Source organism: Eptatretus burgeri, chromosome 3 (assembly GCF_056783735.1).
Source record: "Eptatretus burgeri isolate ZD-2024b chromosome 3, Ebu_testis_v1, whole genome shotgun sequence".
Classification (NCBI taxonomy): Eukaryota; Metazoa; Chordata; class Myxini; order Myxiniformes; family Myxinidae; genus Eptatretus; species Eptatretus burgeri.
The window spans coordinates 92,799,530-92,815,818 of record NC_140963.1 but is presented as its reverse complement, the minus strand read 5'-3'; the positions used below and the strand labels follow the sequence as shown (position 1 = coordinate 92,815,818).

The 16,289-nt window shown below is 43.5% G+C and overlaps 1 long non-coding RNA gene across 1 annotated transcript in view; it reads left to right on the top strand.

The window, feature by feature from the left end:
* Positions 1 to 4,778: 4,778 nt before the first annotated feature.
* LOC147030450 (uncharacterized) overlaps positions 4,779 to 16,289 on the top strand; it is an 86,196-nt gene continuing 74,685 nt past the window's right edge. Inside the window, exon 1 of the long non-coding RNA XR_015055781.1 lies at positions 4,779 to 4,834. This is a non-coding gene — a long non-coding RNA (uncharacterized LOC147030450). The remainder of the gene's footprint in view (positions 4,835 to 16,289) is intronic.

Below are 16,289 nucleotides of genomic sequence, written 5' to 3'. Positions count from 1 at the left end.
CGCTTTGACATGGTACATCGGTATTTGGACCGGGCAACTATACAAAGCCGACCGCTGTAACAATATATCCGACCATGCTCGGTGGCATGAGGGTTAGAGCATCCGTCTTGTTTCTGGTAGTTTGATGGTTCAAACCATGGATTTGTGTTACCAAAGACTTTCTTAAACAAATATGCCTTGCTTGAGGCTCAGCATTGAAAAGGATGGAGCAGAGATAAACTGCTGGGAAGGCAATGGCAAACCACCCAGTATAACCCTTGGCAAGAAACTGCTTTGGCATCACCAATGCTCTGTAAAGAGTATGGTACATCAAAAGAAAAAAAGTATAGATATATCTACTTTATGCCACCATCTGAAAAACCCAAAACATATCCACTCTTTGATGCCATGCCCTTCCTCCGAAGCACCAGGATAACAGTTTATAGTTGGGTTGTGAATGAATCCCAGACAAGACAACTCAAAGGGGAGTGCAATTCCCCCTGAAACTCTGTCAATCCAAAATAGCCTGATACTACCGTAAATTGCACATGGTTGTAGATGATGAATTTACTGTGGAAAAACACGACACCCTTGCATCATTTGCAGTCACCGTTCCATGTAATAACAGCAATGTGGGTAATATCTGCAGCAATTGGAGAAAAACAAATATCACCTTGGTTGATAAACAGGAGCTCAAACAATATTTTTAATTAGGCTCTCCAATGATTTAAAAAACTAAAAAAAATTGTATACATTGTTGAGGTTCGTATGAGAGCCAACACACGTACAACAAGGGGAGCAGGAGACAAGAGGGGCGGGAGAGGGAAGTTAAAAACAGTGGGGAACAGACATGAGGAGATCTGTGGAAGGGAGAGGGATGGGTTAGAGTACATAGGGTAAACAAGATGGACACTACAGGGACTTTCAGGACGGAAAGCAGGGAATTTGAAGGAGGTGGGTTTGGGGTGGATTAACGGGGATAGAAAAGATTGAGGTTTTGGATGGGGGAAGATAAGAGGTGGTGGTGAACAACAGTTTTAAAGACCTGGAGGGAAGAGTGGGATTGAAGAGAGTGTGGGGGTTTGTTCTCAAGGTGGTAAAAAGAGAGGAATGAAAGAGTGAAGGTGAGCAATAATTCTTGATTTTGGTAATTTTGCCAGAAGGGGGTTGCTGGTGGACCTTGAGTGCCCTGTGGAAATATGGGGCAGGACAGACAACAGACAAAGCAGGGGTTGGGGGGGGGGGTTGAGGCCAGAGAGGAGATGGTGGAGGACAGAAAGACCACTGACCTGCCTATGGTGACCCAATGTCTCAGCCTCATCACGGGAGATACCAATGATCCTAAATGCCTTGCTTTTCACAGAGTGAAGCCAAGAAAGGTGAGATGCGGGTGCACCAGCCCAAAGGGGAGAGCAGTACTCCATCAGACTGCAGATGAAAAGCTTTGTATGTGTTCAGGAGCTCAGGTGTGTCAAAGAAGGATTTCACACGACAGAGGATGCTCAGTCAGCGATTGGCTTTGGAGGCAAGCTTGGAAATGTGGCTTTCCCAGGAAAGATCAGGGCAGATAGTGAGACCCAGAAGCTTGAATGAAAGGACTTCTTCAAGAGGATTGTTGAGGAAGTAGGGGGGGGGGTGCTTTCGGTCCTTTCCAGATGGTCCTTTTGGAGAGAGATAGTGAGAGTGTGAGATTTGTCAGGGTTGAAAGACATGTTCCACGTGTTGGACCAGCTTATGATTTTATCCAGATCTGCAAAGAGTGAAGAAGCTGCTGCTTGCCAATCTGAGGGACGACAGTTGGGACGGCAGAGGGTGGAGTCATCCACAAAGATATAAAAGAGGATTTTCCAGGGTCAGAGACATTGATGAAAACCAGAAAAAGAACACTGCTTTGAGGAACTCCAGCCTGGACAGGAAGAGGGGATGAGAAATCTCCACTGAGGGCCACACGTTGGCTGTGACAGGAGAGGAAGTCTGCGAGCCATGAGTGGAGATGTCCTTGGATAACATAGGAAGAGAGTTTGGTGAGTAGGGCAGGGTGCCAGACTGTATCGAAGGCACGCGATATATATCGCGGTATCGAAGGGAGATGGCTCTGATTTCGTGTCTGCCATTGAGAATCTCCATCCATTGTTGGGAGAGCAGAAGCCAAGCAGATGGCAGATGACCTTGAGCAAATGAGAGGGTGAATAGAATGGAGAGAGGGTGAGCAAGAGCAGCAGAGCAGGTTTTTAAGGCATGTCGGCTGATGCCATCTGGATCGGTTGCAGAATCGGAGTCCAGGTTGAACAGCAAGCTATCCACTTTGTCAGGAGAAAAGGACACAGGGTCCAGGAACAGCTGGGTGCAACTGGGTAAGGTTGGTTCAGAAAGCAATGAGTTAGGGACACAAGATTTATATGCAAACACGGAGTTTTGGCATTCAGCCTTTTGACATGCCATGTCAGCTGTGCTGGCATTTGAGGTAAGGGAGGGGATGGACAGGGAACATATACCAGAAACAGACTTAATGAGATGCTGCCAGGATTTGGAGGAAGGAGACAGGTTTGAGACTTCAGACTTGAGATAGGAAAGATGTTGTTTTTGGGCTCTCCTGGGGGTAGACACACACTTGTTACGAGCTTTGTGGAAGGAACTGAGATTGCCTTCAGTTGGAATATCCTTCCATGGCGAAGGCAAGTTGATTCAGGACAACTGCCTCACCACAAGCTTCAGTGTACCATGGGCGAGAGGAAGGGTAGGACAACTGAAGATGCGATGCAACAAATAAATGGTTAGGTCCTCACAAAAAACTTTTTGTCAGCTTCGAGCGTGCTCATCAACTTTCCCAATAGCCACTCCGATTTTTAATGCACCTCTCAGCTTTGTACGTATCTTACTCCTCTGTAAGTGGTCTTTCAGGACATTCACTCCAGATGACACACGCGTAAGCTGCCCTTTTTTAGTTCTGGATGCTCCTGAGCCTCCTCTTCTTCCTCTACGCTTGCATGTTCTCCTGAGATCAATTTTTACCCTGTGGGTGCCACCCCACGGGGTCGAAGCGCCGCTCGTGTTCTCTCTTTTCTTGTGTACAGTTCATTTGAACGTCTATTTCTTAATTATTCGTGAACAGAATTCGATAAAAATTGACAGGCATACACTGGACGCATATGTGCAGGCATTAACTGAGCCCAAAGTGCGATTGTGGCCTTCAGGATGAGGAACGGCCCATTTTGGCCCATTTTCTTAAATTGTTATTTCTCGGTTATTTGTGAACGGAACCAAACCAAACTTGACAGGTATATTCGAGAGACCATTGCCCAGGCATTAATTGATCCCAAAGTGCGATTCCGGCCCTTTGGGCCGAGAAATGGCCCTTTTGGCCCATTTTCTTAAAATTGTTATTGAAAAAAAAACATTAAATGCAGTGAGCGATGCCCAATGCAAAATTAAGTCGCAAATGATGATATGAAACTAGCCTCACTCTTGTGAGGTGTTCTGATTTCTTTTTCCGATGCGATGAAAATCTTACCAAATTTCAACACTATCTGTCGTCCGTGCTATCGCTCACCTGAGAGTTGTACGAATGAACTCCCATGGTGTATGTTCGCAATCCGACCTTGTTTTTTTCGATCTTAAAAGGTATAAACCGACAATGCAGCTTATAAATTATATTGTTATAATTGAAAAACTTAATTTTTAACACTTAAAATTTGAAATCACTGCAAATCAATGATTCGAATTATCACGAAAGAAAATTATGGACGTGAGCTGAGAAAACCCCTTTTCTTTTATTGCTTGCTTGTTCTATATATACATATATAGACCACCACCAAAGCCTGGTGTTGGCGCAGTGGTTAGGGCAGCGGCTTGGGATCCAAAAGGTCCTGAGTTCAAGCCCCGTTGGGCCACTGAATTAATACACCAGGGGGTTGACTCAGCCTGTCATCCTTCCGAGGTCGGCGAAATGAGTACCAGTGTACTGGGCCAGTGTATACCCTGGTTAAAATAGGTGTACCATATCCCTGTGTCATAAGAGGTGACCAGGGTTGCGTCAGGAAGGGCATCCGGCGTAAAACATGTGCCAAATCACTATGCGGATCATACGGATGATCCGCTGTGGCGACCCCTAAAGGGAGCAGCGGAAAGAAGAAGAAGAATATATATATATATATATATATATATATATATATATATATATATATATATATATATATATATATATATATATATATATATATATATATGAGCCTGGTCTTGGCGCAGTGGTTTGGGCAGCAGCTTGGGATCCAAAAGGTCCTGAGTTCAAGCCCCGTTGGGCCACTGAATTAATACACCAGGGGGTTGACTCAGCCTGTTATCCTTCCGAGGTCGGCGAAGTGAGTACCAGTATACTGGGCCGGTGTATACCCCGGTTAAAATAGGTGTACCATATCCCTGTGTCGTAAGAGGCGACCAGGGTTGCGTCAAGAAGGGTATCTGGCATAAAAACTAAGCCAAATCACTATGCGGATCATACGGATGATCCGCTGTGGCGACCCCAAACGGGAGCAGCCGAAAGAAGAAGAAGAAGATACATATATATATATATATATATATATATATATATATATATATATATATATATATATATATATATATATATATATATATATATATATATCATCTCATAAGGTACAAATTATAATAAAACTATTGTGAGGTGTTCTAATTTCTTTTTCTGATGCGATGAAAATCTTAACAAATTTCAAAACTTCCCAAAAAAATATAAAATTTTTTTTTTTTTCCAAAACTTCTTACCAAATTTCGGACTTCCGGTTCCGGGTTTGGAGCGGCGAGATGTCTCCTGAGGAGCTCCCTGCTGACGATCTCAAACGTAAGTTTCCGGTCGTTATTTGTCCCGTTTTAACTGTTTATTTTTCTCACCGACATGTTACTGTGTGTTCCTCGTGCGGTTTTGTTTCAAAAATCGTGCTATTTTGTGAGTTTTTGGCGATGTTGTCTTACCGGGTGTTTGAGGCCTACGCTTGAGGCCTAGGCTGAGGCCGACCGCTTCCCTTCGGTGTCCCATCGTTTTATTTTTTTTCCTATTACCTTCAATTTCTATCGTCCCCACTTCCCTGTCGTCCCCACTTCCCTATCGTCCCCACTTCCCTATCGTCCCCACTTCCCTATCGTCCCCACTTCCCTGTCGTCCCCACTTCCCTATCGTCCCCACTTCCCTATCGTCCCCACTTCCCTATCGTCCCCCATCTCTCCCAACTAATATCTCTATTTTTTTATCTTAAAGAAAAAAAACCCGCCACCTTTCTCCTGATTCTGCTTCTTCTTCTTCTTCATCCTCTTATTCTTCCCTCCCCTCCTTCTTCCTCCATTTTTTCTGCAACACTTCCATGACCTAATCTGTTGAAAACTCTCTCAAACATTCATAATAATAACAAAAACGATATCTTAAAATGCTTCATCTTTCTCTCTTATACATGTGGTACTCTTTACTGTTTCATAATACACTACTATTCTGCTATTTTAACAGACTGCTCTCATTTCGAGCTCTCCTTCATTCCTTGCCTAAAAATCCAACTGTTACAGCGTTTCTTCTCTCCATTCTCTGAATTCGCCTTTATCGCATCCATCAAGAATTGTGTTTAATCGCAACTCTGACCGAAAACTTAAAAAAAAAACCCAGTTTGCCATGAATGTTCGCTTTCCATCAACCATTCTTTTTTTCCAACTTCAGTGCCAACTCGCCCCTCTCACCCCTCGCTCTCACTCTCAAAGCAACCATCCCACTCTTCTCCCTCCAAGCCTCCCTCTCACCTCTATCAATTCCCCCCTCACCTTTGTCCCACCTTTCATCCCCTCACTCATCCTTCTCAAAGTTGGCCTCCTCTCATCCACAAAGCTGCCTCCTTCCACTGCCCTCTCACCTTCATCTCTTCACTCCACCTCCTCAAATCCTCAACTGCCTTCTTTCCCCTCTCTTGTCACCCCTCTCCCCCAGCACCACTGAGCCTTTTCTCCTCCTCATTCGGCCCCTTCCCCGAGCTATTCTGCAATCCCCCACACTCTTTGAACAACCCTCCTTACCTCCCCTCCTTGTCCCTTGTCCTACCCTCCCCCCACCCCCTGCACCCAAAGCCTCCTCCCCTACCTCTTCATTAAAAGTGTGGACCTCAAATATCCGGGGCCTTCGCTCAAACCTTTCAGATCTTTCCATACAGGTTGCCACTGACAAACCTGACATAATCTGCCGAACAGAAACTTTCCTCTCCCAAGACGTGTCTGACTCCCAAGTATCTCTCCCTGGTTACTCCCTCCGGTATGACAGACCTGAGCCTCGTCCTGGTGGAGGAGTTGCTCTCTTCATCAAAGACGCTATTCCTCACTCTCCATGCACTGCTCTCACTCCCCCACACCCCCAGGAATACCTCTGGCTTCAGCTTCCCCTCCACTCCCACCTCATGTTTATATGTGTACTGTACCGTCCACCTAACAGTGATGACTCCATCTACACCTCACTATCCGAAAACATGGACCAACTTCTATCTTCTCATCCAAACTCTCTCTTCCTCTTATGTGGTGACTTCATTTGTCATCATGCCAGTTGGTGAGGTGTGGGTACCTCTCTCACCTGTAATGGCACCTCATCAAAATGTTTCTGTGACTTATTGGGACTGACTCAGTCGGTCAACTTCCCGACCCGGATCTCAACCAAGGGTACTCCATCTCTTCTGGATCTTATTTGACAAATTTCCCTGACAATATCTGCTGCTCTTTTTCCGCTCCAATCGGTTCTTCTGACCACGTCCTTGTCAAAGTGGACATCTCTCTGGCTATTATCAGAGAACCACCTCACCGCCGTCGAGTCTGGCATTTCACTGAAGCCAACTGGCAGGGTCTCCAAGTAGCCATCAAACTTATAGACTGGTCTCCTATCTCTACTTTCTCCAACATCAACTCATCCTGGGAATTCTTTCAAAGAAACTTGCTCTCCCTCATGCACAGATTTATCCCCTCTCGTCTTCAGTTGTCCTACCCTTCCTCCCGCCCTTGGTTTACTGAAGCTTGTGGCGAGGCAATTGTCCTGAAACTACTTGCCTTTGCCTCATGGAAAGCAAACCCAACTGAGGGCAATCTCAGTTCCTTCCATAAAGCTCGGAACAAGTCTGTATCTACCCTCAGGAGAGCCAGAAAACAACATCTTTCTAATCTCAAGTCTGAACTCTCAAACCTCTCTCCCTCCTCAAAATCCTGGTGGCGTTTAATCAAATCTATTTCTGGTGTATGTTCCCCCTCCATCCCTCCCTTACCTCAAATGGCCGCACTGTTGATACCGCACGTGATAAAGCTGAATGCCTAAACTCGGTGTTTGCAGCTAAATCTTGTGTCAAAAACCCATCACTTTCTCTACCCACCTTACCCAGTCGCACCCAACTGTCTCTGGACTCTGTCCTTTTCTCCTGACAAGGTGGAGAGCTTGCTGTCAAACCTCGACTCAGATTCTGCAACCGGTCCAGACGGCATCAGCCCACGTGTTCTCAAAGCCTGCTCGTCTGCTCTTGCTCACCCTCTCTCTGTTCTATTCACCCTCTCATTTGCTCAAGGTCCTCTGCCATCTGCTTGGAAATCTGCAAACATCACTGTCCTGCATAAAAAAGGTGCAAAAACAGATCCCTGCAACAACAGACCAATCAGCCTTCTCCCAATCATCAGCAAGTTGATGAAATCCATCATCGCTTCACGCATGAAATCCTTCCTCTTCTCCAATGACTTGATTTCGATCATCAATTTGGTTTCAGACCAGGTCACTCCACCCCGGATATGCTGCTTCTGCTCTCACAACAATGGATGGAGGTCCTCGATGCCAGACTGGAAATCCGAGCCGTATCCCTGGACATATCACGTGCTTTTGACACAGTCTGGCACCCTGCCCTACTCACCAAACTCTCTTCCCATGGTATCCAAGGCCATCTCCACTCATGGCTCGCAGACTTCCTCTCCTGTCACAGTCAACGTGTGGCCCTAAATGGAGTTCTTTCATCCCCTCTTCCTGTCCAGGCTGGAGTTCCTCAAGGTAGCGTTCTGGGCCCTGTTCTTTTTCTGGTTTTCATCAATGATCTCTCTGACTCTGGAAAATCCTCTATATCTCTTTGCTGATGACTCCACCCTCTGCCGTACCATCGGTCATCCCTCAGACCGGCAAGCAGCAGCTTCTTCGCTCACTGCAGATCTGGGTAAAATCGCAAACTGGTCCAACACGTGGAACATGTCTTTCAATCCCGACAAATCTCACACTCTCACTATGTCTCTTCGAAAGGACCGTTTAGAAACCCCCCCATCCACTTTCTCAACAATCCTCTGGAAGAAGTCCTTTCTTTCAAGCTTCTGGTTCTCGCTATCTGCCATGACCTTTCCTGGGAAAGCCACATTTCAAACCTCGCCTCCAAAGTTAGTCGCCGACTGGGAATCCTCCGTCGTGTAGTCTTTCCTCGGCCCTCCTGAGCTCCTGACCACTTACAAAGCTTTTGTCCTTAGCCTGATGGAGTACTGCTCTCCCCTCTGGGCTGTTGCTCCTGCCTCCCACCTTTCTCGACTTCACGCTGTCGAAACCAGGGCTTTTAAGATCATTGGCATCTCCCGCAATGAAGCTGAGTCTTTGGGCCTCTCACTCAATCACCGCAGGTTGGTCGGTGTTCTTTCTGTGTTCTACCATCTCCTCTCCAGCCTTGCCCCCCCTGTTCTCTCTGCGATTTGTCCCCACCACATTTCCTCAGGGCGCTCAGGGTCAGCCAACAACCCCCTTCTGGTAAAACTACCAAAATCACGAATCACTGCTCACCTTCACTCTTTCGTTCCTCTTTTTTTTCCCCGCCTTTGGAATAAACTCCCTCACCCTATTCTTTCCCATTCTTCCCTCCAGGCTTTCAAAACAGCTGTTCACCACCACCTCTTATCTTCCCCCATCCAAATCCTCGATCTTTTCTACCCCCGATAATCCACCCAAGCCCACTTCCTTCAAATTCCCTGCTTTCCTTCCTGAAAGTCCCTGTAATGTCCATCTTTTATTCCCCATGTTTCCCGTCCCATCCTTCTCCCTTCCTCAGATCTCCTAATGTGTCTGTTCCCCACTGTTTTGTCCCTCCCACTCCTGCCCCTCTTGTCTCATGCCCCCTTGATGTGCGTTGTGTGTTAGCTCTCACACGAGCCTCGACAAGGTATACAAAAAAAAAAAACTTGTAATTTATAAACTTCATTTTGTACACTTAAATTTTGAAATCACTGTAAATCAATTATCAGAATTATCATGGAAAAGTCTTACCAACGTGAGCTGAGAAAAATCCCTCTTCTTCTTTTATTGCTTGCTTGTTCTCCTTAGATATAGATAAATATATATATTTTATCTTATAAGGTAAAAATTATAATTTCACTTGTAATTTATAAACTTCATTTTGTACACTTAAATTTTGAAATCGCTGCAAATCAATTATGAGAATTATCACGGAAAAGTCTTACCAACGTGAGCTGAGAAAAATCCCTCTTCTTCTTTTTTTGCTTGCTTGTTCTCCACATATATATATATATATATATATATATATATATATATATATATATATATATATATATATATATATATATATATATGTGTTTTATCTTATAAGGTAAAAATTATAATATCACTTGTAATTTATAAACTTAATTTTGTACGCTTAAATTTTGAAATCACAGTACATCAGAATTATTACGGAAGAATCTTATCTACACTCGATAAGAAAAGCTTCCATCAAAAGCCCCTGTTGTGCTGGTATGCTTTTGAGCTTTCTGAGCATCTTTAAAGTACACATTTAGTTTTTTTTGTTCACCTTTTTTTTTGTACACATTTAGTTTTCTTGTGCCGAATTGCACATGAGTACCTGTGTACCAGTTATGTGAACCGCTGTATATAATCAAGAAATCCAAAAGATCCTCTTCCTTGGTAAAGTAGAAAAAATATTCCTTGGAATTTCATTCACAAGCTACATTGTTGTCCATACATTTTTTTTGATTTGTGGTGGAGATTTCCAACCAAAAGAGAAAACCCTTCATAATTTAACAGATCGTTTCTTATACAAAAACACTTATATGTTGAAAGAAGAGCTTGTCTCAACTGTCCGAGCAGATCTCCGCCTCTGAGCCAGAAGACATTACCTTTTATACAATTGGAAATCGGGAGGGGTCAGAACATCACAGGGCACTTGGCCAATCAGACTACAAGAAAGCTTTGTTTGCACACAAGATCCTTTAAGAAAGAGAAAAGATCTTGTGCATAATTAAGCAGATTGTATTGCGACAGAATGTATGTTTTCCTTCAGAGCATGTATAGACAGAAAACCTTCATTTTCTTTCGGCAATGATATGCATTTATATCAGCATGCAGATGGAGCATCTGGTTTGCACAGCTTTTGCCTAACAATTATAGGTCAATGACCTCTGCAGTTCGATGAGACTCCTGTTGATAAGAGGACATGGGATGACAGAGTTCGTGTTTGCAAAACTTTGCAATTGAATGGGGGGGGCAGAGTTAATGAGACTAATGCCTCTGGGCACCAGACTCTCTGGCATCACCAAAGTAATTCTCCCCAATTTGCCAACCAAGTGGAAAATATAACATTATACTGTTACATAGTTAGCTAACATACTGTATATATAACAACCTTCAGTATGCAATGATTTATCAAGTATATTTTAAAGTAACAAACATAACAGATGGGTACATATTTCCTTCAACGAAACATGGACTAAGAAGATCTCTTACCAGGCCCAGATCCACTTGGGCCAGTATGGGGATTATATATTGTTACGAATCTGGCAGCCATTTGCACACAAACAGACAGCAGTCCCTGCAGTTCAGTTATTTCGATAAGTATGTGTGTATAGTCAGGGTTCCATCCTTCTGTCTAATGGGTTAATTTCATGTGTGCGCTGCGGGTTTCTTTATGGTCAGGTTTTCTACATTAAATCTCCCCTTCGCTCCATCATCGCCATCATGCACGTGTTCGGGGCCACGGGCATAGGCGGGGTGAGGTCGACTCCACCCAGCGAGATGGGTGTACCTCGCAACCACTGAGGGATAGGAGTACCTCAGAAGCCCCCAACCAATCAAGAGACGAGTTACCTCAGGGTGGTCCCACCCAGCCAGATGGGATGTTCACCACCATCCAATCAGGAGGTGAGTGGGAGGGGAAGAAATCCCTCGGACCTCACGAAAGGGAAGAGTAGAGTGGTCGTCAAGAGCAGAGTCGGGCAGTCATCATGGCCATTTTTAGCTCTTGGTGTGCGTCCAGCAGTCATCGTGGCCGTTTTGCTCTTGGTGTGCGTTGAGCAGTCATCGTGGCCATTGCTTTTGGTCTGTCATTGTGGTCGTCTGCGGTCTTTTGTGGGGCTCCTCGTGGGAGCAGCCAGGATCGTGGGCTCGGTGGATTCCGGGACGTGGGTTTGAGTCCCACCGTGGTGGGTTTGAGCCCGGTGTGACCGCACGTGGCGGAAAGGTACCCAACCAGACCTTGACCCTCAGCTCGCCTTCCCTCTCGAGCCGAAGTCTCCAAAAAAGACACGACGGGGTCCATTTCTCGTGTGTGTGTGTGTGCGTGTGTGCGTGTGTGCGTGTGTGCGTGTGTGCGTGTGTGCGTGTGTGCGTGCGTGCGTGCGTGCGTGCGTGCGTGCGTGCGCGCGCGTGTGTGGTGCCAGTCTGTGAGGTAGAATTGCTTCGGTGATTTCTTTTCATTGTACATTGCATTTTATTCGTGATTAAGTCTGCTCTGTCTCTTTCCCTGATAAATAAACCCTCTTGTTAAATGTTCCAGTTCGTTGCCTGTATTTTCTTCTTTTGACACAGCACGGTTCGTGCTGGAGAACCAGTAAGCTGATTGGGCTGTAAGTTGTCGTTTGGACTGACGGACTTTGGGAATTCTGCTCGCTTACACCGGACCGAGGTCGTTACAGCAACCCGGTTCAACAGAGTCCATTGAGGGTGTGATTTCCCCAGTAATTTTACGATGTGGGTACTTAGGTATATTGAAATTTGGCTATTAACCCTACTCCACGCCATCAGAGAATTGGCGATCACAGTCCTTAAGTGACCCGTGACCTTCGGAGTTGTCTGAAGGTCACGACCTAAATTCCGGGTGTTCGGTGGAGATGACCCTACTGCTCCACCTAGTGCTCGCTCCTCGCCACCGACCCCCGACCCACAACAATAGTCGTTATTATTATATTGGCTAATCAATGATCCTAAGGTTTAATATGGAAAGATACATCAGTTTATCAGGAATTAACAAGACCATAGTATAGTGAACCAAGATTATATTCCATCCACCCGTGGCCTATTAGCATGGACTGCAAATTTAATGAGCTCTGACCTTGTCATTGTGAGAGACCTGATGTGCATAATTATCGCACAGGCAATTGAAGTCTATCTCAGTGCCTTTGCAGACGATGTTTCCTGGCGAACCATGCCTATATGGTGATAGTGACCTATACTTTACAACAGATTTTATGCTTCCATATTGTTAAAGGCAAAAATAAAGAGAAATGAGTACATAATTTGTGGACAAAGGACACTTATCTCAATGTGAAGAATATTTGTTTCAGTGTCATTAATACAGAAACACCAGTGCTTTGCAATAGTCATGTGATCCATAGAGCTTTCAATTACCAGAATGTCCATGCTCATATTTCACAAGATGGAATTAATTATTTTTACTTCCATAGATCCATCTGCTGGAATTCTGCTTCTCCACCCAGTTTACTTTGTATTACTACTTTATATTGTACCATCTTAACAATGAAAACACTTGTTATTGTAACGTGACCACCATGTGATAAGGCATTTAGAGAGGAGTGGTTCATCTTCTGTCCTGATGCCTCAAGACCTCTTCAGTTAATCTACAAAGCTCTAATCAGGAATGTGATGAAATACTTGCTCCTAGTCTTGATAAAAGCAGTAAAAAAAACAACACTTAAGAAGCTAGATTACATCTTGGAAAGGGATTCCTCATTATCTTTCCTCAACATTAACGTCCTGTATCACCAGTGTTCTCGAGCTTCCCATTTGTACTATCTTCAGAATGTATTACAGCAACTCAGGTATTCTGCTTTAAACAGCCACCTAACCACAAATTTCTGTTATCAAGCTCAGTACTTCGACCATCTTTAAGTTAGAATCCAATTATAGCATGTTCCACCATGCACCATGAATGGTATACTATTTGCATTTCAGTTGTAAGTGAAGGTACCACCATCACATTTTCAAGCAAATTAAAATAGGAACATTGCTGCTCATATGTTATCCAAAAAGATGTATGATCCCATAAACAAATATAAATAAAAATACACTGGAAATGTGTATACAAACTTTTAAATCCTTTGTTGTACCATGTATTACATTGCAGACTGAACAAGTGTTTATTCTTACTTTAATGTAAACACTTTGCCTGGCCAAGATTATCACAAACCTGAGTGCCATCCAAAAGGTCACATCATCTCCTGATAATATATTCAATCTATTAAGTTGAAGTCGTTAAAATTTACATTCATGAAGGTTGTTATCTACATGCTATTGAAAAAAATATTCCTAACACGATGCTTCCTTTTTAAATTTATAAAGTTAAATTAAGGTATCATGGAGTATGGGTCGCACTTTGGCCTGGTGCGGCTTCTTCTCGTTTTGCTCCTCTGGAGGCATCAAGGTCAAGGCTTTCTGTGTTACTGGTAACTCTCAGCAAGAAGCCGAGTCCCAAGGTCTTCTCAGTTCTCACCCACAGCAGGAAGTCAGTGGACTCTCAGTTTTCTGTTACCTCACTTTTCACCTCGCTCCTGATTCCTTCACCTCCCTCTGTCCTCCCCTAAGCTGTACAGGTCACATGGGTTCTTCCGGAATCTCACTCCTGGTTATCCTCAAGCTGAACTCTCACCTCATTCCTTCATCCATCAATTATTTCATTTTTGGAAACTACTCCCTGCATCTGTTGTCTCTTCCAGTCCTTCTGGAGTGCTGCCCATCATCTCCTCATGATCTCTCTGACACCTATGCGTATGAGAAGGAAAAAACTGATTTCCACCAAGATCTCTGTTCAGGCAGGCCTTCCACTGGATAATCAAAAAATAACTTTTTTTAAATCTAAACTTATACTTTGAAATGGAAAGGGAAGTGTCTTTTTTTTTTCTTTCAATCAACTTGTTCCAAGATCAGTGCATTATGATTCAGAAACTTGTAACAGGGTCAGGAACGATCATGTTAGCAGGGCATCACATAACGAACATGTATTTGATGATAAAAAAGTAATGATAAAGTGGGTTCCATGTGTCCTCTTCAAGAATAATAAGAAAAAGAGCAATCAGAGATTGCAGACCCTTGCCAGGACTTGTTTTGTGTGGTGTGTTGTATGGTGTTTGTGTAGTTTTGTGTGACATTTTGTGTACTGGTGTGTTACGTAATTAATGACACATAATGAGAACTGCCACTTCATAAATGCTGCCAGTGATGACTGCTTCAGCCATTTCAGAGAAGATTTTTGAAGGTTTAAAAAAAACAAAAAAACAATATGGCTGCCGAATCACGTGACCGATGATGTCATCCAAAAAAATTTGTACACCATTTTATCCCAAGATGACCCTCAAAAATTTTCAATTTTGGATGTGGCGTTCTACATATGCAATTATAACATCATAACAAAGGCACCTATGTTGTCATGAAAAATCTCATTCATTCCCCATGAGGAGTACTTGCTCTATGCCAAGTTCAAATTTTTTTCCTTGTTGTGGTTTCAGAGATAACAGAGGTCAAAAGTTTTTCAGTTTTTCCAACATTGCTGCCACACCATGTGACCTATGACCTCATTATCATTTCACCATTCCACACGAGTAGTCACACCAATGGTGAAAATTTCGTCTCAATCCGACAAGCGGTTGTGGAGAAAAACATGAAAGTTCTGTGCAGACAAACAATCAAACAAACCCAATACCTTCTCCTTCAGTGAGGGTATCTGGGAAACTAATAGGATTTCTGTGAATTACATATTTTATTGGCATTGCATACGAGGAGACAATTTGGAGCAAATTGTTACAGCTGATGAAACCTGATGTAATTATGAGCTAAATACAGTCAGCCAAACAGAAGAAATCTTGAAAAAAGACAAATGCTGCAACAATGGTCAATTGAATGTCATTATGAGGAAGTGAGAATTGTTCTGGATGCAAGAATTGTGGAGTGTACAACAACGAATTGAAATAGCAGAAATATAATATAATATAAATATAATATAATATAAATATAATAGAAAACTTATACAAATGAGATTCGAACAATGTGCTATGATGCACCAAGATTAGGAAGAAGACACATCAAGGATATATTTAAAAATTAAACTGTGATGGACAGTATATTTAAAGTTTAACCCCTTCTTTACTTATGGAAGACAATATTAGGCCAGATTTCTGATGTCAAAACAATTATTCACCCGTGCTGAGTAGGCTTCAGAAGGATAATTTGTGTTTTGACATCAAAATCCTTGGATGGACAAAGAGTTACTTTGATGTGGCCGTGAGGGATTAATTTACAGGTGTTTGAAAGATTCTTTTGGAGAGTCCAAATAATGCCAAGCATCTCACCAAGTCAATTCAAGGCTCCTCTATACCCACTATGTTCTTCTGTTACAAAAATCTATACTTGAAACGAAGAGCTCATGTCAAGTTGCACCAAGAACTTCTCATCGCATTGCCTCTTAAGTCTGGATTGCAAGTGCATCGTTATTGTGTTTGTTTAAAGGTCGCATCCTTTTAGCTCTTCCACAAGCCACGACTTGACTTAGTCAATCGGGCCTGAAAATATCCAGAATTTCCTCTCAATGATTCTCCCCGACCACCACTCCCCAAATTACCGCTGAGCTTGTACAAGCATGGTCCCATCCTTCCATCGGTACCCGATGGCCTGGGTTTTTGGATGCTGACAATTGAACTGCACAAAAAAGAAATGTATGAATGATTTTAACACACTGATAAAAGAGGTGCTACAAAGTCAGAGTCGTCTCTTTTTCGGTCTCAGTAAGAGACACAGTGCTACGGAGATGGTTCAATTTAGACAGGGAATTGGTGCGCCAGCTTTGCATCATCTCTGCCTGTTACATCATCATCTCCCATCTGCCCGCATGCATGCATCCACGCTCGACCAAGCTTGCCAGCGAGCTGTACCACGAATGCACACGCCCTGCAACGAGGCCAAATCTCAGCACTGCCATCCCAAATCTCCCCATTCTTTTATCCATCGTTTTTTTTCATTTGGTTCGTGTTTTTTCACT